The sequence below is a fragment of the Pinus tabuliformis genome, chromosome 1_2, assembly GCF_031772625.1.
Source record: "Pinus tabuliformis cultivar Carrire ecotype Pingquan chromosome 1_2, CPIR1, whole genome shotgun sequence".
Lineage (NCBI taxonomy): Eukaryota > Viridiplantae > Streptophyta > Pinopsida > Pinales > Pinaceae > Pinus > Pinus tabuliformis.
In genome coordinates, this window is record NC_142298.1 from 29,675,162 (window position 1) to 29,703,139 (window position 27,978).

At 32.2% G+C, this 27,978-nt stretch overlaps 1 pseudogene; it reads right to left on the minus strand.

Annotated features, from left to right (window-relative positions):
* Positions 1 to 1,402: 1,402 nt before the first annotated feature.
* LOC149204232 (putative kinase-like protein TMKL1) lies at positions 1,403 to 27,950 on the minus strand (annotated as a pseudogene).
* Positions 27,951 to 27,978: the final 28 nt, after the last annotated feature.

Sequence of the window (27,978 nt, forward strand, 5' to 3'; positions counted from 1 at the left end):
ATATCTACAAATCACCAATTGCAGTAGCAGTATCAAATTAATTTATTTCCTCACTCTTCTCCACATGGTGAGACCTCTTTCCTCACTATAAGAAGAAAAAAGTAGAGGTAATAACTTCTAAAATGACAGATTCTCTTCGTCCAGTTTATTGCCTGTTTTTTTTATTCCATTTCCTGGGAATGAAGGAAGATAGATGTGTGAAGCTTCTGAGCCATCACCTCAAGCAGATGATACAATGATAACCGTAGGAGAATATCAAACATTAGAAGCAGAGGGGATTAAGAGAGTGAGCTTGTTATTTCCTAGACAAGAAGACAAACTGGTATTAGACACAATAGTTGCAGTAAGAGGGAAAATTATATTAGTAGTAATGTCAAGGGGACCAATGGACACTTCATTTTGCAGATTTAATCTGAAGATATGCAACATTCTGTGGGTGGGATATTTGGGCCAAGCTAGAGGAGATGCATTGATTGACATAAATTTTTGTTAGCATAATCCAGGTATATTGACATGCCTATCTTGACCTTTCTAAACTAGCACAGATTAATCTTAACCTAAAATCCATAGATTCATCTTAACCTCAAATCTATTGAGTCCCTAGAACTATCAAATTTACATAGATATTAATTTCAATGTTTTTACAACCAATTCTTCAAGAAGCTTATAATCACTATCATAACTTCTAGCACGATGAAATAGTCAAATTCCTTCTTGAATTATACACATGTGGGAGATTTCCTATAACATGGTATCGTGAAGAGTTTGCAATAAAAGTACCCATGAAAAACATGACCATGTGTCCTGATCCTGCAATTGGTTATCCAGGCCGAACTTATAGATTTTACACAAGGAAATAAATGTGCCCATTTGACTACGAACTGAGTTACACAAAATTCTCTCACTCTCTAGTCCACACACCAAAGTTGGTTTCATTATCTGTTCATGAAATCCTACCTAAGCCATGTCATGGAATGAACAATTCCTACGCTTCGGTCGAAGTGGAGAACACCAAATGTTAGGGATTTCTCTTCGATCTTCATGCGCACATCCATAACACAAGCAACAAAAATGGAGATTATGATCACCAGTCCTCTTTCTATTCTGGGTCGACTTTGTGTTGCCATTTAATCTAACATTTGAGATGAACTTCTTCAGCTTCCATACAAATCTAAATGACTTGGGAAGTTCACTAAAAACCCCACACACTAAAGAGAAGCATAGGTCCTCACAATGGAAAGAAATCAGAAATACCTTCCAATACCTTAACTCTATGGAGAATAAATTAAATTCATTGCTACTTATATGGTGTAACCATGAAAATTGTGGATTCTTCCATTGTTCCTTCCTAAGGCACTTAGTCCCATGGTTTTGAAAAATGTCTTCTACATTAAAGATGCCATCAAAGAAATACAAAATGAAAATAAAAAATGCAAATGGAGAGGCAAAGAACTGCATAAAGATAAAATGCAAGCTCTAGTTCACTCCTGGTATTAGTGGGAGTATATAAAGTAGAATGATTCTTAGGCCTTATCTCCTGCAATTGTTGGATGACAACCTTAATATTCAGTCTCATTGATGGAGAAGGTGCCCAACAACCCATGGCATGTTGAAGTGCTCAATGTAATCCATCATCTACCAGAATTCTCAATCCCCTAAAGATATCAACATCAAATAGCTCCAACAAACTCTCCTCCAACACAGTAGTCTTCACAATAGAAGGAAAATCAACAAATTTGTAAGAGCTCTCATTCTTTCCTGGTTTCTTGCCAATGAGTATTTGTAATAGGAGAATCCCTTGTAGCCCTCAAGTGTAGTTGCATTCATCATATGAGCAGTAGATGATGGGTTCATTAATTGGTCTAGGCTACAATGAGTTAGATATGCCACACAGTTTTCATCCACTCACAGGTTCCCATGAGTGATGCATTAAAGGAAATTTCAGCCTAAAATTGCCCCTGAAATTTTCACATAATTTTGATGTCATAATACATAAACCAATCAAAATCCTTTAAATCTAAAAAGAGGTACATGTCTTAAATAATTTTAAATTGTTTAATTTGGGTATCCGTGAAATATTTTATTAATATTATTTAAATACCTTACTCATATGAATTAGAATATCGAAAAAGTTGTTAATGCAATGTAAATATTGATATTAGTGAAAAAAATATAAATTAAAAATGAAGTTCCATTTGACATTACTAGCCATGCCCCAAAGACACCAAAAAAATAATTAAATATAAAATAGTTTAAAATAAAATATAGTTATAGCTAAATACACAATAATTAAATAGTTAAAAATAGTTAAATAGTTAAAAAATATATATTCCAAAAATGACAAATGGCCAAATTCTGACAAAAATATAAAATCTAGGTGTAGTGTAACTTGTAGACAAAATGGCCTTTTTTAGGACATTTTCTCGTTAATTTTAATTGAAATCTTGTAGAGATTTTCAAATTCTTGAGTTTAAGTTGTTAAGTTGTTTAATCTGTACAATTCGAGTGGTCGGAGGGTTTCTCAGGGTGTTGAATCCATTTATGGATTCAAAAATGCATTTTAAACAACAAAAAATCACATTTTTCTTGAAATTGTTTTGCCGAATTCCAGTGAAGAAGTCTATTTTGTCTATAAGTTAGACTATGGCTAAAATATATTTTGTAAATATAAAATAGTTAAATAGTTAAAAAATAGTTACATAATTAAAAAATGCATTCTAGAAAGGACAAATTACCAGATTCCAGACAAAACTATTAAATATATAGTTAAATATAAAATAGTTAAATAATTAAATATATTTAAATATAAAATAGTTAAATAGTTAAACAATGTATTCCATAAAGGAAAAATTACCAGATTCTAGCTGAAAAATATATTCTAGTCGAAATTGTGACCTCAACAGACAACAACGCTAAAAAAACTAAAATATAGTTAAATATAAAAAATATATAGACAATTATTTTAATAAAAGTGCCATATATTGAGTGAATTCGATAAAAGTAAAAAATTAGCTAGTATATTAATTTTTTTTATTAAATGTTGTGCTATTAAATATTGTGGAACATAGATAAAAATAAAGTAATCTTAAAAATTTTTCTACATGGCATTTTTTTATTAATTTCTTGATTTTTTTCTCTCGGGCCACTTTTAGGCTTAAATTTCCTCTAATGGGTGTTTCAAGTCTAGCGTGAAGGTGGGAAAGTCCTCTTACCGCTCGAAGAACAATCTTGTGGATGTGAGCCCAACTCAAAGAGGGTTTCCCACCTCGAGCATGTGCAAAATAAATGATCTTTTTGCATCAGTAAGACAAAGTAAGGACCCAACCCAGAGACCTACAAGATGAGGATTTCCTTGAATGAAGAAGAGAGAATTGCAAGACTTCATATTGAATCTAGAGAATAACTTAAGTGTATTTGAGATGCAAAACTCAAGTTCATTCTTCATTTTCTTTTAATATCTAGATGGACCATGGCCTCTTGAATATTATTATTGCAATATGAACCTCAATTTGCAAGTAGAAGAAAACTATGAACACTTTCCAGGTAAAGTTATAGTATTTGCTACTTTTGTTATATCTTTTGGAGAACTACATTTGTCTTGGAAGTGAAATTAATGTTTTGTCAACAATAGAAAAATTATAAAATGAAAAGGCCAAAAATTCCAGGAGCTATATCAGTGCAATGGCCCATTTCACAATACCCTACGAATGTTTTTTTATTTTCATAGAGGATATAACCAACTTTCAATGGCATACTTTTTTTGAATCTTTTTAATACATGTACAATTGATATCCTATGAATGGAGGATGTAATCTAATCAATTTTCCTATTTTTGGAGAAAAAACTAAAGACAACATAGAAATTCTTCCTTCGAATCGGGTTTCAAAATAACAACTTACCATCAAGAAGGTCAGCCAAGCTTCCTTTGTTCTGATAATCATATACAAGAATCTTCTCTCTTGTTCCTTCGTAAAATGATCGGAGAGGGAGTATATTTTCATGCTGAAGGAAACCCAAATCTTTAACTACATGTAGGAGTTATTTTCACTCCTTGCAAGTCCCTTCCTTGAGAAGCCTCAAGCAACAATTCCTTCTTGGCTAAGCTTGGCTTTGTAGATAGTGCCATAGATGGTCTTACCCAGTACTTGAAATGTTGCATTCAACACATCCTCCACCATGAGATTCTCCCCACCTTCAAAAACCACCAATTTTTCCTCCCCTATTTCTTCATCTTCCAATTCGTTCAAAGAGGGGTCCACTCCTCCTACCAACACTTTCATATTATGGGAACCTCCAATGCCTATCAACAAGGACACACAAACAACAATGCTTTTCATCAATCCAATAACAATCCCTCCAACTTCACTAGGGCCCAGTCCGGAATGGCTTTGAATGTGAGTTCCCGTACAAGGGGCAATAGGAGGCCCACATATCTTGTTTCATGCATATGGCTAGCTAGCAAAACTCTATGAAAACACTGGAATGGTAACAAACACTCTGTGAAGACACACTTTTATCCAAATAAAGTGGTAATGTGTGCAATTGAGATGGTAAAGGTTGGCATGGTTCATCCATTTTGAAACTATGTTTACTCAAACTTAGTGGTGGTCGACCATATTCTACAGAGTACCTTAATCCTTTCCCTCGATCTTATGGCTTCTTATCTCTAGTAAAATGTTCTAGCTTTTCAAGAGCCTAGTTGTTATGGTTACTCACATCTGACAAAGAAACCAAGTATATTTCATTAATCCAAGGACTCGTGGTTATTAATTGATTGCTGTCATGCTCTGGGTACATCACAAAAGACAAGTGAGTGACCTCCTGCTTATAGATTGAATAAAATTTCTTGCAAGAAAGAAATACCTAAAGAATCATGTGTGGAAGACACACTTTTATCCAAATCAAGTGGTAATGTGAGAGGGTAAAGGTTGGCATGGTTCATCCATTTGGACACTATTTTTACTCAAACTCAGTGGTTGTCAACCATCTTCTACAAATTACCTTAACCTTTACCCTCAATTATCTAGTTTCTCTTCTATAGTAAAATGTCCCATCTTTTCAAGAGCCTGGTCTGTCTTCTTGCTCACATCCAACACAACTACCAATAAACTTTTGTTGCTCTAAGAACTCACAAATATCCATTGATGGGCACAATGCTTTAGGTACAACATGAAGGCAGAAGAGCCAAGAAACTTTCATTGCTCCAGGAACTCACAACTATCAATTGATTTACAACATGCTTTGGGTAGAACATGAAGACAAGTGAGCGAACTCCTTCTTCATCATGAACTTACTCGGAAATGGGGCAAATAACAGACCTAATCAACCAAAACTTACATCCGACGAGTGATAATATTTCAATCTTCTAACACAAGATCGATGGTGCCATGAGGTGCAGAGTGGAAATTGGGGAGTTCTTCTCAAAGGGAACACCTTACAACTTAACAAAATAAAATGTATTTTCATCAAGGCTATTTTTAGATTCTCTTCTAAGTGGAATACTTTAAAATATTATATCGATTTCTTAGTGAAAAATGTATTTCTTACTAGATAAAAGGAAGCTAACTTTTATTTACTTTGACTTTTAGTGAATATTTTAGAATTATGATTATATATTTATTATTTATATTATACACCAGAAAAATGTTTAAAGAAAATAATTAACTTTTTCCATTATTGTAATAAAATAGTTTTAATTTTTGTTGTTCATGTTACCACGTAGAAAATGCTTATATTAGTTCAAAAAGTTATTCCATGTGCTTCAAAGCTATTAAGAAAAATATTTCAAAATATTTATGCTTTCTACACATTTAAAAGTGGAAAGTTGGCATCTTTACAATTATTTTGAATGTGTGATCTAAATTATTGAAGATTATTTTTATTTGTAATCTAATTAGTGTAACAAAGATGGCTAATTATTTTGTTGTATGACCTTTTGGGAGTTGTTCAACATTTCATAATGGAGCTCATGAGAGTATATTTTTATTTTAAACATATCATATTCTTTATGCTACTAAAAAAAGTGAAATAATTTTGATCTTCTCCACTAGGGTTAGTCACTTCTATATATCAATGATAAAAATAATTTTTATAGTATAATTATTAAATCAAGGTTATTTGTTCTTAGATTTAGGTGTACTATTTTTTTCTCTTGTGGAGTAAACACCCATGGGAGAATATGATCCTAGAATCTCACAACATACATAATATTTAAGAGATAACGCTATGATTGAAAATTGAGCTCTCCCCTATTTTATTGATTCATATCTACTGATATTTTTAATAACACAATTATTTTATATAGTAGCATCTTCCTTTATTCCATAATGATTTAGCTAAGATTTGAAATCTTTATGAAATAAACACTAGCTTTCACTAGTGTAACAAAGATGACTAATTCTTTTGGCCTATGACATTTTCTGTGTTGTTAAACACCCTACTTCACTATGAAGCTTGTTAAAGTATATTCTAATTTTAAAAACATCAATCTTGTTATTTATGCTAGATAAAATAGAGAAATAATTTTGATTTCTTCACTAGAGTTGGTCACCTCCTTATAACATCATATTTTTATTATTATTACTTTAGTTCTTATTGCAGGGTAATTTTTTCTTATATTTAGATGCACTAACATTTGTAATAACAACATTATTTTATAGAGTGACCTCTTCTTTTATTCCTTGATGATTTAGCCATGATTTGACATCTTTATGCAATCCACACTAATTTTCACTAGGTTTTGAAGAAATCTTACTAAGTCAATTGTATTCCATTTTTTTTCTTATTCCTATATATTAGGTACCTTTTCATATTAATACTACCCATAAGGGAAAGGAGGAGGATAGAGCATGGCTTGCTGATAAAAAACTTTAAATAATAAGTTAATAAAACACTTTTGGATTTCCTCTCTCTTTTTCCACAAATTTTAAATTAGAGGGGAACCCCAAACTTTGCAACCATGTAAGGCAATAGAAGTGATTACAATATCAAAGAGAAATTTCTTCTTATTGCATAAGAAGAGGTCGGTTGATTTAAAATTGTTTCCAAGTCTATAAAATATTTCCATCATACTTATATCTTTTCCTTAATCATATAATTCCAATTAAGTTTACAATCAAATTGACTCTGAGGTATTTTCCTAAAGTCACTTTCTCCAAGTTGTTGTTTTGATTGATGAAATTAGAGAAACTAATATTTTTCAGTTTAATTATCATAACATTCATTATAATAGTCATGCACATATTATAGTAGAAATATTTTCGAAATTTTAGTTGCTTATCAATATCATAAGAACACCATGTCATAAATGCAATATTGTAAGTTTATAGAAGAAGGAATATGACTATACCACTACATATACAACGTATTTATTAGAAACAATTCTTTAGTTCCAAAATGCATAGGGATAGTGGAAACAATTGCTTAGCTCTTTATTACAATTAACTTCTTTTCACCAACCATGAGTTTTTTAAAACTAGAAATAATGTTCTTGTACAACCTTATAATAGTGTTAGAATGTGGGTCCTTAGACAATAAAAAAGTATAAATCATGATTTGTAATCCTTGAGGTGTGATCATGATCCACTAAAGAGTTGTCAATGTGATATAGACAAAAGATATAAAATGGTCATTGATATATTATCAATTAAGATTTTGAGGTCAATACAATATCATACATTGGCTTGAGGAATTTTTGCCATCTTTCTTCACTTTTCTCTGTCTCTCCAATTCTTACCAAATAGTAGCTTAGATTAGAAGGAATTTTTAGATATTCTATCCTATTCCAAAGGTTAGCCTTGAGTACCATATCAAAATTTCTTCTAAAGTTAATAAAATAGTTTGCAAGAATAACAAAAGTGGAATAAGGTAGTCGAGAGTTAAATTGAATTTAGATAGATGGATAAGTAAAGAACCAATATAGATACATCTTAACTCCAAATCTATCTCGAAAAGGAAACATTGATCCCTCTTGATGCAAGATAATTTAGGATTTCAAATAGATATTGAATAAAACATTTTAATAATTTGATTCTAAAAATATGTAATTCCATTTATGCTTAACATATAGTTGACATGTGAAAAATGCAATGTATATTCAAATACGAAAGAGGAGTTCAAAGAAAATCTCAAGATAATATTGCAAGTGTAGGAAAACATTAGGAGTATGGAAAACTAAGTAAGTGTGAATTCTTCCAAAGAAAATTGCATTACCTAGGGCATGCAATCTTGGAATAATGGGTTGCAGTACACATCAAGAATATCTAGGTAATCATAAATTAGCATATGCTTAAAAATGTAACGAAATTGAAATCCTTTATGGTATTACTCGGATATTTCGTAATATTTACCCAAGGATTTTCTAAGATTGGTCACCCAATCACCTCCCTATAAATAAAGGGGGTGAATTTTGTGTGTTCAACTAAATGTGCAGAAATTTTCCAAAAGTTGGAGCATATTCTGAATAATGCGCATATATTTTGAATAATGCTCATATATTGAAGAGGAAAAATTCAAATGAGGAATTTTTGGTGTGTATAGATTTATTGGAAGGAAGCGCTTGGTGGAATGCTCATGTAACAAGGCCATGTAATTATATATCAATCTAGAAAATTTAATTGCCATGAAAAACATTATCGAGAGTTGATATGTAATAATTGGTAGCTATCATATGTCATTTTTGGTTATATTTGGATATTGAGATGATAGAGAAAAATAATGGTAGAATTTATGGAGGGACCCTACTTTGTGATGTTGAGATAACCCTTAAATGAAAAAACTAGTAACTAGAGGTATAATCCAATAATTCAAGTATAGTCAAGAAGTCATGATATTGACAGAAAGTGTTGATCATTCATATGGTAAGGGAAAGCGTGTTTAGGATGGGCCTGAGTTATCCTCATGAGGACATTGTAACTCATGACTTAGAGCTTAGATCTAAGTGTATACTATGAAGATGTGAAAGAACTATTTATTCGAGAGGGAATTTGTATTAATGAAAAATCAGAGTAGAGTGAATTATTTGTTTGAGGATCCCTTGCGGAATTCTAGGAAGCTTAGGCAAGTAACAGTTACTAGTGAATTTGGCTTTGAGATCAAATATATAAAATGGAATGATAACCCTGCGATAATGCACTTGATAGGAGTGTGCATATTATTCATATGGATATAGTGAGTATATATAACTATGATATCAAAGGCATGAAAAAAATGCCTTATGGGATGAATAATATCTTAAAACTATGGATGGATTTTAGAGAAAGAGTCTAACGGACCAACTATCAAGGATATTGGCTAAGAAGGGAAAACTTATTGTTTCTCAAATGTAGATTATATGTACAAAATTCATCATATTTAAGGAAGTTCATAATGAATGAGCTACATAAGATTCCTTACACAAGACACCTATGATACAAAATATGATTATATCCATCAAGAAATATTATTTTCCTCTTTAGATAAAGGAGGATATTTTGGGGTATATTGTAAGTCATTTGGAATATTAAAAATTAATAGTGGAACATAGGCATTGAGCAGGTGTACCATAGACAATACCAATTCCAAATCGGAACCAAGAAGTCAATTTGTGGATTTTATCATTCAACTGCCAAGGAAGAAAATGTAAAATGATGCATTTATGATAGTGGTGTACAAGGAAACCCACTTTATTTGTATCAAGTAAACCAATAAAGAAATTTACATTGTAAATGTTTTTGTGAAAGAAAATTTCAAGGTGCATGCCATTCCTAAAGTAATTAAATATGATCAAGATGTCAAATCTGCTTCAAAATTTTGGAAGCCTTGATTTACATACTTTGGAACATAATTAAAATTCAATAAAGCCCATCATCCTCAAAATAATGGACAAAAAAAGAGGGTGAAAAATACCAGAAGATAAGCTCAAATTGTATGTTATGCATTAGCCCAAGAAGTGAAAAGATTACCTACAACTCATAAAATTTGCTTATAACAATGGATATTGAGATGAAATAAATATTATTCCATTATAAGAATTGTATTATAGAAAATGAAATATTCCAATAAATTGGGATATCCCAATGAATTGGATTACAATTGGACTAGAAATTTTAAAGGAGAGAGAGAAGGAAGTGACGAGCATTAAGCAAAATCTAAACGTGGCACAAGACTAGTAGAAGGGTTATGTATATCATAAAATCACAAGTAAATCTAAGCATGAGAAAATGTATAGATCTAAATTTGACTTAGGATAAGTTCCTTAAAATGGGAATATGTCCTAATTTGGAACCACATTACTATGGAACTTTTGAGGCCCATGATGTGTTTCATGACGGGAATATGTCCCTCAAATGGCTCTAGAAATAGTGGGGCTAGTGGCATACCAATTTTCTTTACCCCCAACTCTAAAGGCCCATGATGTGTTTCACGTATGTTTTCTTAAAAAATATGTATATGATTATAATTATGTTATTTATTTGGTTGTGATCTAGATGGAACCCAAAGCATAGTTTTAGCTAGAACCCTAAGGCATAATTAACAGTAAGGAGACCGTAATCTAGAATTGAACCTTCATGTAGGTAAATTGCAATGGAAGAACTTTGGATTAGATGAGGCTATGTGAAATCTTGAGGAGGCCATGAAAAATATATCCATTTTTGTTTATTGAAAATATTCCTAGACATCAATTGTAGAATACTAAGGGTAATATCCCTTTAAGGGGGAGGAAATGGTATTAGCTCTTTTCAAATCTAAAAATATTGGAATTGTAATTTCAAATTATAATGATAGAAATGGTCAAGGAGGATATCTTATTAGCCTTTATTTTATGTAATCTGAATATCATTTATATATTTCCAAAAGATGACATAGATAGTAGTCAACATGGATATTAATGCCTAATAGGAATATTTAAGGGGGATTTGGGAATTTCTCTATATTATTTGAATTCACTATCTAGATATATAATTTGATCGTTTAACTAACCAATTGTTAACAAATATGGGAACAAATTGGGAGTGGTATTGAACTGATCCATAGGTGTGTGATACATACCAATTCTAGAGGCTTATAAATTTACAACCCAACATAAGGAGGGACCCTGGAATCTCATTTTATGCATTGTATGTTTGGTTTGAGTAGAAAATAATATAAATAAGCTATCAAATGTAGTTGTAGTGTGTAAGAGAGATAATGAAGTGTGTGTAATTGAACCAAAGAATCTTTTTATAAGAGAGTAGAATCCCGTGTGGGTGTTGGGGATATGACTGTGAGATGAAGAAGACAAAAATCCTTCAAAGTCATGAAAATATTGTGTGGAATTATGGTTTTGTTAAATTTGGATAAGAAAGCAAGAATGGAAGACTTAAACTTGATCTAAATGGTTAGGAGAATTGTCTATATAACTTTGCTTAACTAATAATATAAAGTACTAAGAAAATACAAGTACAATGCAACTATTGGATTAGTGAATTGTGCTATGTAGACCCATGAAAACTATACTGTGGATGTTGATCAACGCTAATTTATTAGTTGAAATGTAGAATACTAATTCTATTATGTGAAGGAGAGTTACCTTCATCTTCTTTAACATAATTGAATCTTCTTAAACGTTGAGTGAATCTTTCTCTGGATGGCTAGATACATGGAAATTGCAATGTAGATAGGTGTATAGTTGTGTGAAGAGTGGCTCTCCATTCTTAAATTTCTAACAAAATTTAAAGTGATAAAACACGTGTAATGATTTCAATTTTAATGAAATTAAATTATTTTTTAATGTTTCATAGCTATTGTTATGTTGGGATATAAAGTATGTTGCATTGATGAGATGGATCAATTAAGCAAAGTCTTTTGGTAGAAATCACATAAGAGAAATTTTTGCTCGACGCATTTCGAATCAACAAGTGTGTTTCATCATGAGGACCATATTGTTTAGTGTGGTTCATTTAGTTGTACTTGCTTACTAGTTTTTAATTCAATTATGAATGAACTATGTATATAAATGTATGTTTCAAGGTGTTTCTTAGAATAGATATGTGGTGTATGGTTTGTGCATTATGATGCATAATTTGATTTGAGACCAAATATATCTTTACAATTTATTTGTGTACTTATTTATTGCTAGGCGAATAGTGGGATTGAATATATACGATGTATACCTGAATTAAAATGAGAATGATGGTAGTATTGATTTCATTGGATACATTGAAAAGGGTCGTTAATTACCTATTTGGTGCATTTCTAGAAGATATTTTATATATTTTTTGATAAGGAGTCTTTAGGACCTTTTTTTCCTTAAGAGGCAAGTTACACTACTAGCATCTCTATTGTAAATGCTTAAATTTTTAGATTTTCAACCCAAATATGTGAAATGATCTATTTTTGGTTAGGGGAAGTTATGTATTTTTTCATTTCCCATCTCTATGTTCCTTTTATGGGAATATGAATAATGATGGGAAATATTTTATAGGCTAGTAAAGAGTTTGGTAGCTTCATAAGTCCTTTGGATAGCTCCTTACTCTTTTAGATCATTTTTCAACCCTCAAGATAGGATAAGAAAATCTCTTTTAGAAAAATTTTATTCCTTAAATAATTTTTGAATTGGAGTTTTAGCCTCCACACCTTGTTAGATGGTCTACAAGGAGCCATTTCCATGGGCTAGCAGAAAGGGGATTAAGGAAAAATGTAGTAGATGAGAAATCCTAAATTTGTCAAGTGATGGAAGTGGGTATCGAGATCTATCATGATCCAAAAGTTTTGACATCCAAAAATACTTCATACTTCGATTTTTCCAAAATTCTGTATCTTAGATAGTGGAACCTTCATGTGACAAAACTAGTTATTGGCAGTAGGAAGGATCCATAATTCTTCAAGAGCTGCAAGTTGGAACTGGATACTATTAAGTTTTGGGGACGAAAAATTAGTTTATTGGGTGGAAGTATAGCCTTCCAAGTAAATATTAAGGATGGATTTATTAAATGAACTAGATAGAGATGCAAGTGTAGTAAGTGATATGGAAACTGTAGAGTCCATTTGAGCACTCTTGGACCCTACTAGTAGGCAGGTCCTAATGTGCTACGTAAGTACGGTTTTTGGTGATATGGCATGCTTATGAGTTGCTAACATGACATTTTGGCATGTCTCCTATCATAGCATGTGATGTGAAATATGAAAATATAGAAATCGATAGTATTGTAAAATGAACTATGTTGGGATTTTCTAGATGTAGATGGACCTTGATAAATTTGGAAAAGCTAAAATCTTGAACACCCAAATGAAATGGGATTTAATTGACACTATTAGATAATGATGTGGCATCGTGACATGGATCAAAGTGGCACAGTGTCACAGAGGTGGAGACTAAACGGTAGGCAAGGTGATGTTATGTGGATGGGAAAAGGTTCAAATAGTGGAAATATAGAAATCTATAATTTTCCTTTTAATTGGAACTTTTAGTTTTTCCTAGATTTGTATGTGAATCTTGAGTGAGAAGAAATCTAAAAGAAGAAGGAACAACCACTATGGAGAAAAAGAGGAATATCATATCGGAAAGAACATAAATATAAAAATTTCTTATAATGGGGAAATTTGGAATACTAGATCTATATGTGAATATTAGGATGGCATGTATTTTTGAGGACATGGCCCAATACAATGCCGATGTGTCGGCAGGCACTTCCAATTGCTCGCCGCATGCACTTGGCATGGAATTGTGAAATGGGGACATGGAGGGAAAATTTCTACCCTTTGTCTACCATGTGGAAATAGTATAGATGTTGATGTGTTACTTGGGAGGGAAAATTGTAAAATGGCCATCAATTTCCAACTAAGGATTTTTATTGGTGAAATTTATATTTTTGGAAAGTTGTCCACGAGTGAAAGAAGACACTAACCTTATTAAGGATTTTAAATTTTGTTGGATAAAAGGGAATTTTGATAACCCAATCTCCATAAAGTAACCTTGGATTTTAGGTCTAGACAACCTATTCCTTTACAAATATTTGAGAGATTTAATATTATTACAAAGTACCAACCAAACATCTTCAACCTTGATCTCAACAAAAATAGTAATATAAATGAGAGATCAACAAACCTTTACCATCCTCTCAACGAATAAGAATATTAATCTATAAAAATATATATAAATAAAATATTCAATTAATAATGTAAATTTATATTAATAAGAAAATATACTTATGTAAAATTCAAACAAATTATTATTATCGTTATTATTTATTATTATTTTAAAGGTTATAATAATTACATCTTAATCATATATTATAGGAAAATTTAAATTTTAAAAGTATTTTTTATATTATAAAAATGTATGGGATATCCTACTAATTGTTTATTATTAAAATTTGAAATTGTTATTCATTCACATTGAATTAATTTTTTTTTGTTTTTATTTAAATATAATTTATATGTTTAAAAATAATTTAAGATAAATAAAATTATATAAAAAAAATTGATACAACCATTTTTTTAATAAAAAATATTATTCAGGTTTCTTTGAATTTTGATTAATTGTGATAAACGTTACCTTAACACATCTCCTTTGTAAATAATAAATCTATTAAAAAATGAATGGGAACCATAAAAGAAACAAAGAAAATTTAAGAGGATTTCGAACATATTTTCAACATTATAGCCACCACTTAAAATATTAAGAAAATGCACTAGGTATTATTTTCGGAAGAGTACTCCAATTATTTTCGCTACGACTTTGTAATGGAATATGGTTATTGTGATATGTGTAGGTTTAATTTCAATAAAATTAAACCATTAAAAAATTGCAATTATATAATATTTTATAACTAATATAAAAACATTTATATTAAGTACTCTCATTATTATGTTTTTCCTTTTTATATGATTTTTTGATGGACTACGGTTAATGTGATTATCGTAGGTTTAACTTCAATTAATTTTTAAAATTTAAAATCTCAATAATATAATATTTTATAATTAATATAAAAACATTTATATTTTTAATATAAGTCGATGGAAGCCCACGGGGCTTTGGATTGACGGTGAATGGGTGCGTTGTTAAGGCACTCCTTGCGATAGGTCACCGGTTCAAATCTCGTGGGTATTTAGATTAGTCTAATAGATAAAAAAAAAATATAAGTCGATGGAAAAATTTAAATGATAAAAAAATTAGTTAGGGTACGAAGAAAAAAAACTGCATATTTAAAGATATCATTGGAAGAGGTCAACAAGATAAAATTTATTTTCATCAAGGGTATTTTTAAATTTTCTTTTAACTGAAAGAATTTAAAATATTATAGAGATTTCTTAGTGAAGAATGTATTCTTACTAAAAGAATGTATATCTTACCGAATAAAATAGAGCTACTTTTTATTTACTTTGACTGTTAGTGAATATTTTTAAATTATGATTTATATATTCATTATTTATATTATAAACCATAAAAATGTTTAAGGAAAATAAATAATTTTTTTTCCATTATTGTAATACCATATTGTTTAATTTTTGTTCTTCATGTTACCGCATAGAAAATGGTTATATTAGTTTTAATTTTTAATGATATTGATGGTGGTTAATTTTAAGGGAATTGAGAAATTATTTGGTTTATTAAAGTATTCTTTATGCGATTTAAAAGTATTAAGAAAATTGTTTTTAAATTATTATGCTTTCTATACGTTGAAAAGTAGAAAGTTGGTATTTTTATAATTATTTTGAATTTGTGATTTAAGATATTGAATATGTTTTTTATTTGTAATCCAATTAGTATAACAAAAATGATAAATTTTTTGGCATATGATATTTTGGGAGTGGTTTAACATTTGACAATAGAGCTCATGAGAGTATATTTTTATTTTAAACATATCATCTTTTTTGTGACAGTTGAAATACAGAAATGATTTTGATCTTTTCCACTAGATTTAGTCACTTCCATACAACATTATAATTTTTTTTAATACTCTAGTTCTTAAATCAATGAGATTTGTTCTTAGATTTAGATATACTTTTTTTTTCTTTTGTGGGGTAAACACGCAGAGGAGAATTTGAGCCTATAATCTCACAACTTATATAATATTTAAGAAATAACACTATGATTGACAATAGCTACCCCCCATAAGCTTGATTCATATGTACTTATATTTTAATAGCAACATTATTTGACTTCTTCCTTTATTCCATAATGATTTAGCCGATTTGACATATTTATGCAATCAACACAAGTTTTCACTAGTGTACCAAAGATGACTAATTCTTTTGCCTATGATATTTTGGGATTTGTTAAACACCCTACTTCACTATGAAGCTTGTGAGAGTATATTTGAATTTTAAAAATATCAATCTTGTTCTTTATGCTAGTCAAAATAGAGAAATGTTTTTGATTTTCTTCACTAGAGTTGATCACCTCCTAACAACATCACATTTTTATTATTATTATGTTTCTTCACTAGAGTCGATCACTTCCTTATAATATCATATTTTTATTATTATTACTTTAGTTCTTATTGCAGGGTAATTTTTTTCTTAGAATTAGATGTACTAGTATTTGTAATAACAACATTATTTTCTAGGGTGGCCTCTTCTTTTATCCCCTCATGATTTAGCTAATATTTTACATCTTTAGGTAATCGACAATCGTTTTCACTAGGTTTTGAAGAAATCTTACTAAGTCACTTGTATTCCATTTTCTTTTTCCTATTCCTATATATTAGGTGTCTTTTCATATTCATACTCTCTATAAGGGAAAGGAGGAGGATAGAACATGGAAAATCGATATTATTTTTTAAATAATAAGTTAATAAAACACTTTTAGATTTCCTCTCTCTTTTTCCACAAATTTTAAAAGAGAGTGCAACCCAAAACTTCACAACCATGTACGACAATAGAAGTTATTAGAATCTCAAAGAGGATTGTTTTCTTATTGCATATCAAGAGCTCAATTGATTTAAAATTGTTTTCAAGTATAGAAAAATATTTCCATAGTACTTTTATCTTTTCCTTGATCATATAATTCTAATTAATTTTATGATGAAAATCTACTCTCAGATATCTCCCTGAAATCACTTCCTCCATGTTGTTGTTTTGATTGATGAAATTAGCGAAAGTTACAAGTTTGGGTTTAATTATCATAACATTCATTGTAACATCCAGACACATATGAGAGTAGAAATCCTTTAGAAATTTTAGTTGCTCGTCAATATCATTAGAATATCTTGTCATAAATGTTGTATTATAAGTGTATAGAAGAATGAATATACTACATACACAACTTACTTCTTTGAAACAATCCATTGGTTCCAAAATGCATAGGGATAGCGGAAGCACTCGCTTAGTTCTTTATTACAATTAACTTCTTTTCACCAACCATAAGTGTTTTTAAACCAGAAATAACTTTTTTGTACAACCTTACAATATTGTTAGACTGTGGGTCCCTATACAATCGAAAATTCTAAGACCATGAATTTTAATTCTTATCTTGATGAGTTGTCATGATGATCCACTAATGAGTTGTCAATGTGACCTAAGGTCTAGATCTAGGAGATATATAATGGTCATTATTGTATTATCAATTAAGATTTAAGGTAAATACGATACAATACATTTTCTTGAGTTATTTCTACCATATTTCTTGACTTTTCTCGCTCTTTCCAATTCATAACAAATAGTTGCTCAAATTAGAAGGAATTTTTTGATCTTCTAGCCTATTCCAAAGGTTTGTCTTGAGTAGCATATTAAAATTTCTTCTAATTAATAAAATAGTTTGCAATAATAACAAAAGTGAAATAAGGTAGTCGAGATTTGAATGGAATTTAGATATATGGATAAATAAAGAACCAATATAGATCCATCTCAACTCCAAATCTATTGCAGAAAGGAAAGGTTGATCCTCTTGATGCATGATGACTTAGGAGTTGAAACAGATCTTGGCTAAAACATTTTAATATTTTGATTCTCAAGATGTATAGTTACTTTTATGCTTAACATATAGTTGACATGTGACAAATACACACATAGATAATCCTAACATCATATCTGTCACATATCGGGAGATCATGTAAAAAAAATTATATATTAAAAATCTAGAAAAATGTTACAATCTTATCCTTCTTGGAACATGATAAGTCTAGAATTAAAGTAGATGTGCTTTAAATAAATTTTCTTAGATTGATTATGACAATATTTTAATAAAAACAATAAAATTTAAATATAGCCCTTCTAAATATATTTTCAACATTTAATAAGAATATATTTCACCTTTTTAAGAAAATATACTAAGATTATTTTATTTATTGAAATTTTATTTATTTAAAAACTATTATTATTGTTATTATTATCATCATTAGCTAATTTTAATATTTAGAATGTGTTTTCCCTAATTAAATTATAATTTTAAGTAACAATATAATATACATATTTAAATTTACATAACAAAAAATACAACTCCAAAAATCTTCAAATTAAATTATTATTAGTAATTATTTTTCCTATTATTATATATTTTAATTTTAATATATTAATATTATAAATATATAGCATTTGTTACTAGAATTAAGTAAATTTATAACATAAATAATATCTTCTAATAATTAAAAATTGACTATATAACTTTGTAAGGAAAGAAATCTAGCATTCATTCTATACATTAGTTTAGAAAACCAATACAACAATCTTCATAGCCATCAAGCCATTATAACCATATTTATGAAGACAATATTGCTTCTCTTATCTAAAGTTAGGATTTGAACCTAAGTGGGAAGATAATAACCATTTCAACCAACTACTCTATATATATATATATATATATATATATATATATATATATATATATATATAGTTTGAAACCAATACAACAATCTTCATAGCCATAAAGACATCATAACAATATCTATTATGATAGTATTGCTCCTCTTATCAAAAGTTCGGATTTGAACCTAGGTGGGAAGATAATAGCCATTTCACCCAACTACACAAAATCAAGCATTGATTTTATACATTTGTTTAGGAAGGAAATCACTCTCGTTTATATACGGAGAGAACTTGAAACCAATACAACGATCTTCATAGCCATAAAGCCATCATAAAAATATTTATTAAGACAATATTTCTCCTATTATCAAAAGTTAGGATTTGAACATAAGTGGGAAGATAATAGCCATTTCAACCAACTACTATATATATAGAGAGCTTGAAACCAATACAACAATCTTCATAGCCATAAAGCCATTATAACAATATTTATTAAGATAGTATTTCTCCTCTTATCAAAAGTCAAGATTTAAACCTAAATAGAAAGATAATAGCCATTTAACCCAACTACACAAAATTATTTTAATTAATAAAATTTATTATATATATATATGTATAATATAATATAATATAAATTATTTATTAAAAAATTCCCTAAACTTATTTTTATTTTTTATTTATTAATTAAAAAAATTGTTTTATACTTATTTTTTCTTCAATTATTTTGCTCCAATATTATTTCACATAATAAGATTTTATTAATTTTACATATATTTATTTAAAATAACAAAATTTATAAAATTAAAATGAAATATTTAAATAACATAAATTTAAATCATATATATATATATATATATATAATTTAGTTAATTTTAATTTTGATACATTTTCAAACTAATTTGATATATTATATAATTTCAATTTATTTAATTATAATAATATAATGATCACTTTTAATTTTATATATATTTATTTTAAATATTTAAAATATTTGGTGGTCATGTAAGTTCTCAATCACATTCACCTGATAATCCATGGATCCATCTTACCCTAAGATTTATTGAAGATCAAACTTTAGAATGATTACTATTATTGAATGTTGAGTTTTTTTGAAGTTGTTAATAGTACACATTATTTTTTTTGTTGAACTGAGAACATAATAAGGGTGCTAAAACATTTTGGAAGCTATATCATATTCTCGAGCTGATTGCAAGATCCATATAGCAGTGGAGGGTAAAACATCTTATATATATTAATTAAGCATTATATCTCCATGGAATTCTAGCTTCAAGGTATAACTGATTTTCCTGTGGTAATTGTGATAGTATAGTAGTAGCAGAAACTTTGGGTTGGGCTTTCTCATAGTTCTAAGACCAACAAAGCCACTTTTGGTTGGGCTTTCTCATAGTTCTAAGACCAACAAAGCCACTTTATTTTAAATACACAAGCATTAAAATACTTACGCCAATGACTTCCCTTTGGAGACAACTCGAGCACCCACAACAACAAAAATAGAAAATCCAATGTGAAGCTATAAAACAAGCATGCAAGAATATAATTATCTTGCATAGATATAAAAATAAATATTCCATAAAAACCACAAAAAAGTTAAGATTGGGAAAAATGAGTACTGGAAAAACTGTGAAGGATATGTTCTGACATGGAAAAAGGAATGAGAACATTACCAGGTAAAACAATGAGGCTTCCCTGCATTACCAGGTAAAACAATGAGGCTTCCCTGGTTTCATGTGCCCTACTACCCAATTGTTTACCTTTTTTTGGTTTGTTGATTCAATTGCCCACTAGTTTACCTTCTCCTTGTTTGGTGATTCAATTCTATCATCAATGCCCACTCCAGGGATTGCAACACTTGCAAACTCAATTATTATTATTAATTTTTTTTTTTTCCAGATTGAAACCAAGTGTTTCTCTTTCCACCTACTCTTTGTTAATGGACAATCTATCAAAATCTCAACCTCCGCAAAATTAACCTTCGCAAATTGGTTAAGCAGAAGCACATACACAATGGTTGGGACGATGAGTTTATGTTTAGTGACAGGGGACCAAATGTTGAGAGTGTTGGAAAACATTAATTCCAATCACTTGCATTAAATGCATTGAGCCTAGTTTCTTCCAGAAAATTCATGAGGAAGTTTCAAGAGTTCAAGTAGCTTCCCCACTGTCACCAACTAAATAAGCTTCTTCAATGTATATAAATACCCTCTTTGGAAATCAAATGTTCAATAGCATTTTGTGTTCACTTCTGAGTTTTGTGCTCTCCGATATGGTATCAGAGCCGAAGGTTTCAGCTTAGTTTCACAGCTCAATGCTGGTCTGCGCTTGGAGGAGAAGATTGACTGTGTGTTGTGAAGACTGGTGTGAAGACTGCGGTGGAGCGATTGTAGGAGCATTGTGTTGGCGTATTTTTTGTGAGACCTAGAACTTCCAAAGTCCAGGTTAAGCCTCCTTTCAGAGGGGAAGGAGGTAAACAAGTTATCCAAGACTATGGTGGAGAACGAGAACGAGAATGCAGCTTCCATGGTAAAGAAGTGGTACATGGGTGGATCCACAATTTTCCCCAAGACCATCGTTACAACTGTGGTAGATGTTATGGCCGCATGATCATGCGAGCATAGTGTCAAGGCCGAGGCTCGGGGCGACAAGGGATGTCATGTCTGGAAGTTGTGTAGCTGAGGAAAAGGCAGCAGAGGCTTTGTTGTGTGCCATTGTAGTGAGGCATCATTAGATCTATGTGTGAAGAGAGTGGTGGATTGTGTGCCACCTGGTAGCCGCTTGAGGATTGTCGAAGTAGGATATTCAGAAGCACAGTGCCTTGAACCTTTTCAAAAATCAACGAATAATTTTTTTTTTATTTTTGTCGTGAAGAAGAGCTTGTAGCAGAGCCTCAAACGACTAATGATTTTGAGTAAAGTTTTGTAAGGTATTGGGAAATTATTTGGACTAAGGTAAACATATTGCTTCTGGTCATGTGAAAAACTTCTTTGTTGAAAGATAAAGTCATATAAAACAAATGTGTGAATGTGAGGAAGGAGCTAAAGTTTTTAAATATATTGTTTTTTAAAGTGGTGAAGGGAGTATATTAGTTTAAAAGAAAAATATGGGAATGTTGGAAAAACATTAATTCCAACCACCGTTCGCATTAATTGTGTTAGGTGTCAAGTCTTCTGGAGATTAGAGAGTTCACTCAAGACTTCTGGAGATTTTAGGTAGCATCCTGAAGAAGCCACCAACACCCAAAATCTAGAAACTTCTTTACTATGTATAAAACTCCTTGCTTGGTAATGGAATGAGTAAGCTGTATGTTTTTTGTTTAGTATTTTGCTTCGTTATCTGATACCATATCAGAGCTCAGGTGAGTTGTGGGTAGTGAGCCTTGCTATTGGCGTTGGTTAGAGAGCGTCGGTGCTGGATGTTGAAATCTAATTTCAACGCAGACGTACATTCCCCAAACCGCTCAGCAAAATCGTCTTTTATCTCGGACCGCCTTCCAGCGAAAAGCAGTTTCCGTATACTTGGCTCCGATGGGATTTGGTGCAGACGCGTGTCACACACCTGACACCAGCCAACGTAGTTTTCTCGGGCGATAAAGTTAGGTGACAAAGTGCCTTTCAATATTGTTGTCCACCGTCCGATTTGATTGAGTGTTCTCCGCCGTTGATCACCTGGAGCTGCATACGAACCTGCATCAAATTAAAACTATTGCGTGGAGTGTTTGATTTTTGGGTTGACCGCCGTGGAAGAAAAGTCATGAATTTAATGTTGCTAGGTAGATTTAGGTGGCCCTTTTTAATATGGGTATGGGCACGTTTTATTATATGTTCTTTTATATATTTTCTATATACGGCATGCATTAAAGTTTAAAATCGTATGTAATAAGTTTTTGTTAGGGCGTTGAACTTTTTATTATTATGGCACACGGGAGGAAATATAGATAGGTGTTTTACAACAGCGTAAAATAAGATGATGGTGCAGTAAAAGGTGAAACACACAACAGTGTGTAAAAAGACAAGAACAAGGTTGTAATATATTGAGTGGCATTTTTGTAAAACAGAGGTGTAAGAAAAACCATGTGTGGTTTTGCACAGCAGTGCATAAAGAAAATGGTGGAGCGCATTTTTGAATGCATATGTAAACTTTTATTACAACAGTAAGTTGTTTTTCACAACAATGAATATAAAAAGGATTTTACAGTGGTAAATCCCTCTCAGTAAAAGAGGATGAAGTTTGTATCAGTTTTTAATGAATAGAATGTTTTTATGGTGGTGAAATACTCTGTCTCTCAGTGAATTTTTTTTTAAGTCTTCCTGTGCACAAAAAGATCCTGGAGTAAAGTAAAACAGAGCATTGCCTCTGTGTGTTTGAATCTTGGTTTTTGGTATTTTTTCCATCAAAAATACCCAACAGTGGTATCAAAGCAGGTTTAGGCTCTTTAAAAGAAGTTAAAGAAGCTGAAGGGAGAAGGTTATTGCTGCAGCAAAACTTCTCAAGCAGAGTGAAGGCTCAGTCAGGAGAATGTTCAGGTATTTCAAAAGTTTTTTTATGTGTTGCTGAAGAAGCAGTGATTTGTTTTAAACATATAGTCAAAGACTTAGAGGCATAAGATTAGAATGCAAGGAATGGCTAGCACAAGCACTGGTATGGGTATGTTTAATACCCAACTCCCACAGTTTAATGGGAAGAACTTTGACTACTGGTCAATAACTATGAGAGCCCTGTTTGCCTCTCAAGATTTATGGGAAATAGTTGAAAATCATTTTGAAGAACCAACAGATGAAACTGAGTTCAATGCATTAACTCAGGGAGAGAGAGATCTCCTGAAGAGCAATAGGAAGAAGGATGCAAAGACCATTTTATTGTTGCATCTAGCAGTAGAACAGAGTATATTTCCAAGGATAGCAGCAGCTAAAACATCAAATGAATCATGGCAAACCCTCAAAACAGCCTATCAAGGCATGGAGAGAGTGAAGACAGCAAAACTACAATTGCTGAGAAAGGATTTTGAGAATCTGTGCATGAAGGAGTCAGATAACATTGACTCATTCTTCACTCATGTGATTGGTGTAATCACACAAATGAGAACTCATGGAGAAACAATTGAAGATAGAAGAATAGTGGAGAAAATATTGAGGGTCTTACCCTCAAGGTTTGATGCCATAGTCACCACCATTGAAGAGACAAAGGATCTCTCAAACTATTCAGTTGATGAGCTACATGCATCACTGATAACACATGAGCAGAGGTTGAGTAGGAATGAAAACTCATCTCTTGAGCAAGCCTTCAAGACCCAGATGTCCTTTGGAAGAGGAAGAGGTCAAGGAAGAGGAAACCGAAGAGGAAGAGGCAGAAGCCAGAACAGAGGTGGAAGGAATAGCCCAGCAAATGCACAAGGAAGAGGCAGCAATCCAAATCAGAACCAAGGTCAAGGCAGCAGCCAACAAAGAGATCAGTATCAGGCTCAAGGACAAAGGTATGATAAATCTAATGTTCAATGCTATTATTGCAAAAAGTATGGACATTATGCAAGTGATTGTAGAAATAAACAACATGATATGAACAGCAGACAAAATGCAAATGTTACAAGAGAAAATAGTAGTCAAGAAAATGTCCTGTTAGCTTGTAACATGGCTGAAACACATAGTGAGGACATATGGTTTTTAGACTCAGGTTGCAGCAACCATATGACCGGAAATATAGCCTTCTTTTTTGCCCTAGATAAAAATGTGAAATCAGAAGTCACACTAGGAACTGATAGTAAAGTGTCTGTTATGGGAAAAGGAGAAGTAAAAATATTTTCAAAGCAAGGAGAAAGGAAAACCATAGCAGATGTATACTATGTCCCCGGAATGAGATGTAATCTCTTGAGTATTGGACAGCTTGTCCATAAGGGGTACAATGTTTTCTTTAAAAATTATGTATGCACCATCATGGATATAGCACCTAGCAAAAGATGCATTGCTGAAGTGAAGATGACAAGGAACAGGATGTTCCCTCTCAGGATCAGGGCAGATTTGAAAAACAAAGGAGAAATTGCAACAGTTACCCAAGAGGCCTTCCAAAACGTGCCAAAGGATGAGAACTGGTTATGGCACTTGAGATTCGCGCATCTAAATTTTGGAGGTCTAAATCTATTAAGCAGAAAAGGAATGGTAAAGGGATTACCATTGATAGAGAAACCGGACAACCTATGTGAAGGCTGCATTTTGGGAAAACAACACAGAGAAATTTTTCCATCAGGGAAGAGCATAAGGGCAAAGACACCCTTAGAGATTATCCACTCAGATTTGTGTGGACCAATGCAAGCTCCATCATTAGCTGGCAGCCTATATTTCTTGACATTCATTGATGATTTTACAAGAAAGACTTGGATATATTTCCTCAAGAACAAAAGTGAAGTCTTTGAGAAATTCCAAAATTTCAAAGCACTTGTGGAGAACCAAAGCGGGCTGCACATAAAAGTTTTGAGAACTGATAGAGGAGGTGAGTATATCTCCAATGAATTCCTAAAGTTTTGTAGAGAAAATGGAATACATAAACAGTTCACAACTCGGTACACTCCGCAGCAAAATGGAGTTGCTGAAAGGAAAAACAGAACCATCATGGAGATGGCAAGGAGCCTGTTGAAGGCAAAGCATTTGCCAAATGAGTATTGGGCTGAAGCTGTACATTGTGCAGTTTATATATTGAACAGGTGTCCTACAAAATCAGTCTTGAACAAAGTGCCAGAAGAGGCATGGAGTGGGAGAAAGCAAGGAGTCACCCACATGAGAGTTTTTGGGTGTGTGGCCTATGCACACATTCCGGATCAGCTAAGGAGGAAGTTGGACAACAAAGGGGAGAAATGCATCTTCATTGGATACAGTGATGAATCCAAAGCCTACAGGCTGTACATCCCATCTACCAAGAAGTTCTTTGTAAGCAGGGATGTTCAATTCATTGAAGAGGAAGCTTGGGATGGAAGCATAGAGAAAACAGTGAATGTCAAGAACTGATTGTCTCATGATGAAGATGAAGAGGAGGTGGCTGAAATGCATCCCCAAACAACAGCGCCAACACAAGGACAGCAAGGGACACCATTGAGGATAAATGAGAGTGCTTCTCCAAGCACACCACAAGGAGGAAATTCAAGTGCATCATCAAGCACTTGCACACCAAGTGAACGAGGTAAGAAGTTTAGAAATCTAAGTGAAATTTATGAAGAAGGAATGAATTCCTTATTTGCCTTGTTTTGTCATGTTGATGATCCTATTCATTTCGAAGATGCAATCAAAGATAGGAAATGGATAGAAGCTATGGATGAGGAGATGAATGCCATAGAGAGAAACAAAACATGGGATTTGGTTGAGTTACCAAAAGGCAAAGAAGTCATTGGTGTGAAATGGGTCTACAAGACCAAGAGCAATGCTGAAGGCAAGATTGAAAGGCATAAAGCAAGGCTGGTTGTCAAAGGCTACAAGCAACAGTATGGGAGAGATTATGAGGAGACTTTCGCCCTGGTTGCAAGAATGGAAACCGTGAGAGCAATGTTGTCCATAGCAGCACAAAACAAATGGAAAGTCTACCAAATGGACGTGAAGTCAGCATTCCTAAATGGAGTGTTAATGGAAGAGGTCTATGTGGAACAGCCTCTCGGATATGAGAAGAAAGGTGAAGAGCACAAAGTGTGCAAATTGAAGAAAGCTCTTTACGGGCTGAAGCAAGCGCCAAGAGCATGGTACAGCCGGATAGATTCATATCTCTTGGATAATGAGTTTGACAAATGTGAAGGAGAGCCCACAGTCTACATCAAGGAAAAGGATGGTAAAATTTTAATTGTTGTTTTGTATGTAGATGATGTTATTTTCACTGGAAATGATATTTATCTTATTGAGAATTTTAAATCAGTCATGAAGGATGAATTTGAAATGACTGACATGGGTTTGTTGAGATACTTCTTAGGCATAGAAGTAGATCAAAATGAAAAAGGAATTTTTATATCTCAAGCAAGATATGTAAATCGAGTTTTGGGCATATTTAAGATGGAAGAATGCAAGGCAGCAATCACTCCCACAGTGATGGGATTAAAGCTCAGCAGAGAGGACAGCAACAAGGATTTTGATCCTAGCTTGTATAAAAGTATTGTTGGCAGCCTTATGTATTTAACAGCTACTAGGCCTGATATTATGTATGCTGTTAGTTTAATTTCCATGTTCATGGAGAGGCCAAAGGAGGTACATTGGCAGGCAGCAAAGAGAATTTTGAGGTATGTCAAAGGTACCAAAATGTTTGGAATTCTATATCATGCCTCAGAACATTCAGATTTGGTTGGATACACTGATAGCGATTGGGCTGGAAGTGTAGATGATCGGAAGAGCACTTCCGGTTATGTTTTTCATATGGGTTCGGGAGCCATTTCATGGGCTTCTAAGAAGTAGTCCATTGTAGCATTGTCTACAACAGAGGCTGAATATGTGGCAGCTACAGCAGCAGCATGTCAAGCAGTATGGATGAGAAGGATGTTGAGAAGCTTAGGCCAAGAGCAGGCAAAAGCGACAATGATTTTTTCTGACAATAGCTCAGCTATTGCATTGTCAAAGAATTCAGTGTTTCATAAGAGAACGAAACACATTGATACAAGGTTTCACTACATCAGAGAATTGGTGAACAATGGAGAAATTGTCCTAGAACATTGCAGGACTCAAGAACAGGTTGCAGACATCTTGACAAAACCACTTGATCAGAAGAGCTTTGAATTTTTGAGAAAGTGTCTTGGTATGACCGAATGCCCAGCTGTTGAAATTAAAGGGGAGTGTTGAAATCTAATTTCAACGCAGACGTACATTCCCCAAACCGCTCAGCAAAACCGTCTTTTATCTCGGACCGTCTTCCAGCGAAAAGCAGTTTCCGTATACTTGGCTCCGATGGGATTTGGTGCAGACGCGTGTCACGCACCTGACATCAGCCAACGTAGTTTTCTCGGGCGATAAAGTTAGATGACAAAATGCCTTCCGATATTGTTGTCCACCGTCCGATTTTATTGAGTGTTCTCCGCCGTTGATCACCTGGGAGCTGCATACGAACCTGCATCAAATTAAAACTATTGCTTGGAGTGTTTGATTTTTGGGTTGACCGCCGTGGAAGAAAAGTCATGAATTTAATGTTGCTACGTAGATTTAGGTGGCCCTTTTTAATATGGGTATGGGCACGTTTTATTATATGTTCTTTTATATATTTTCTATATACGGCATGCATTAAAGTTTAAAATCGTATGTAATA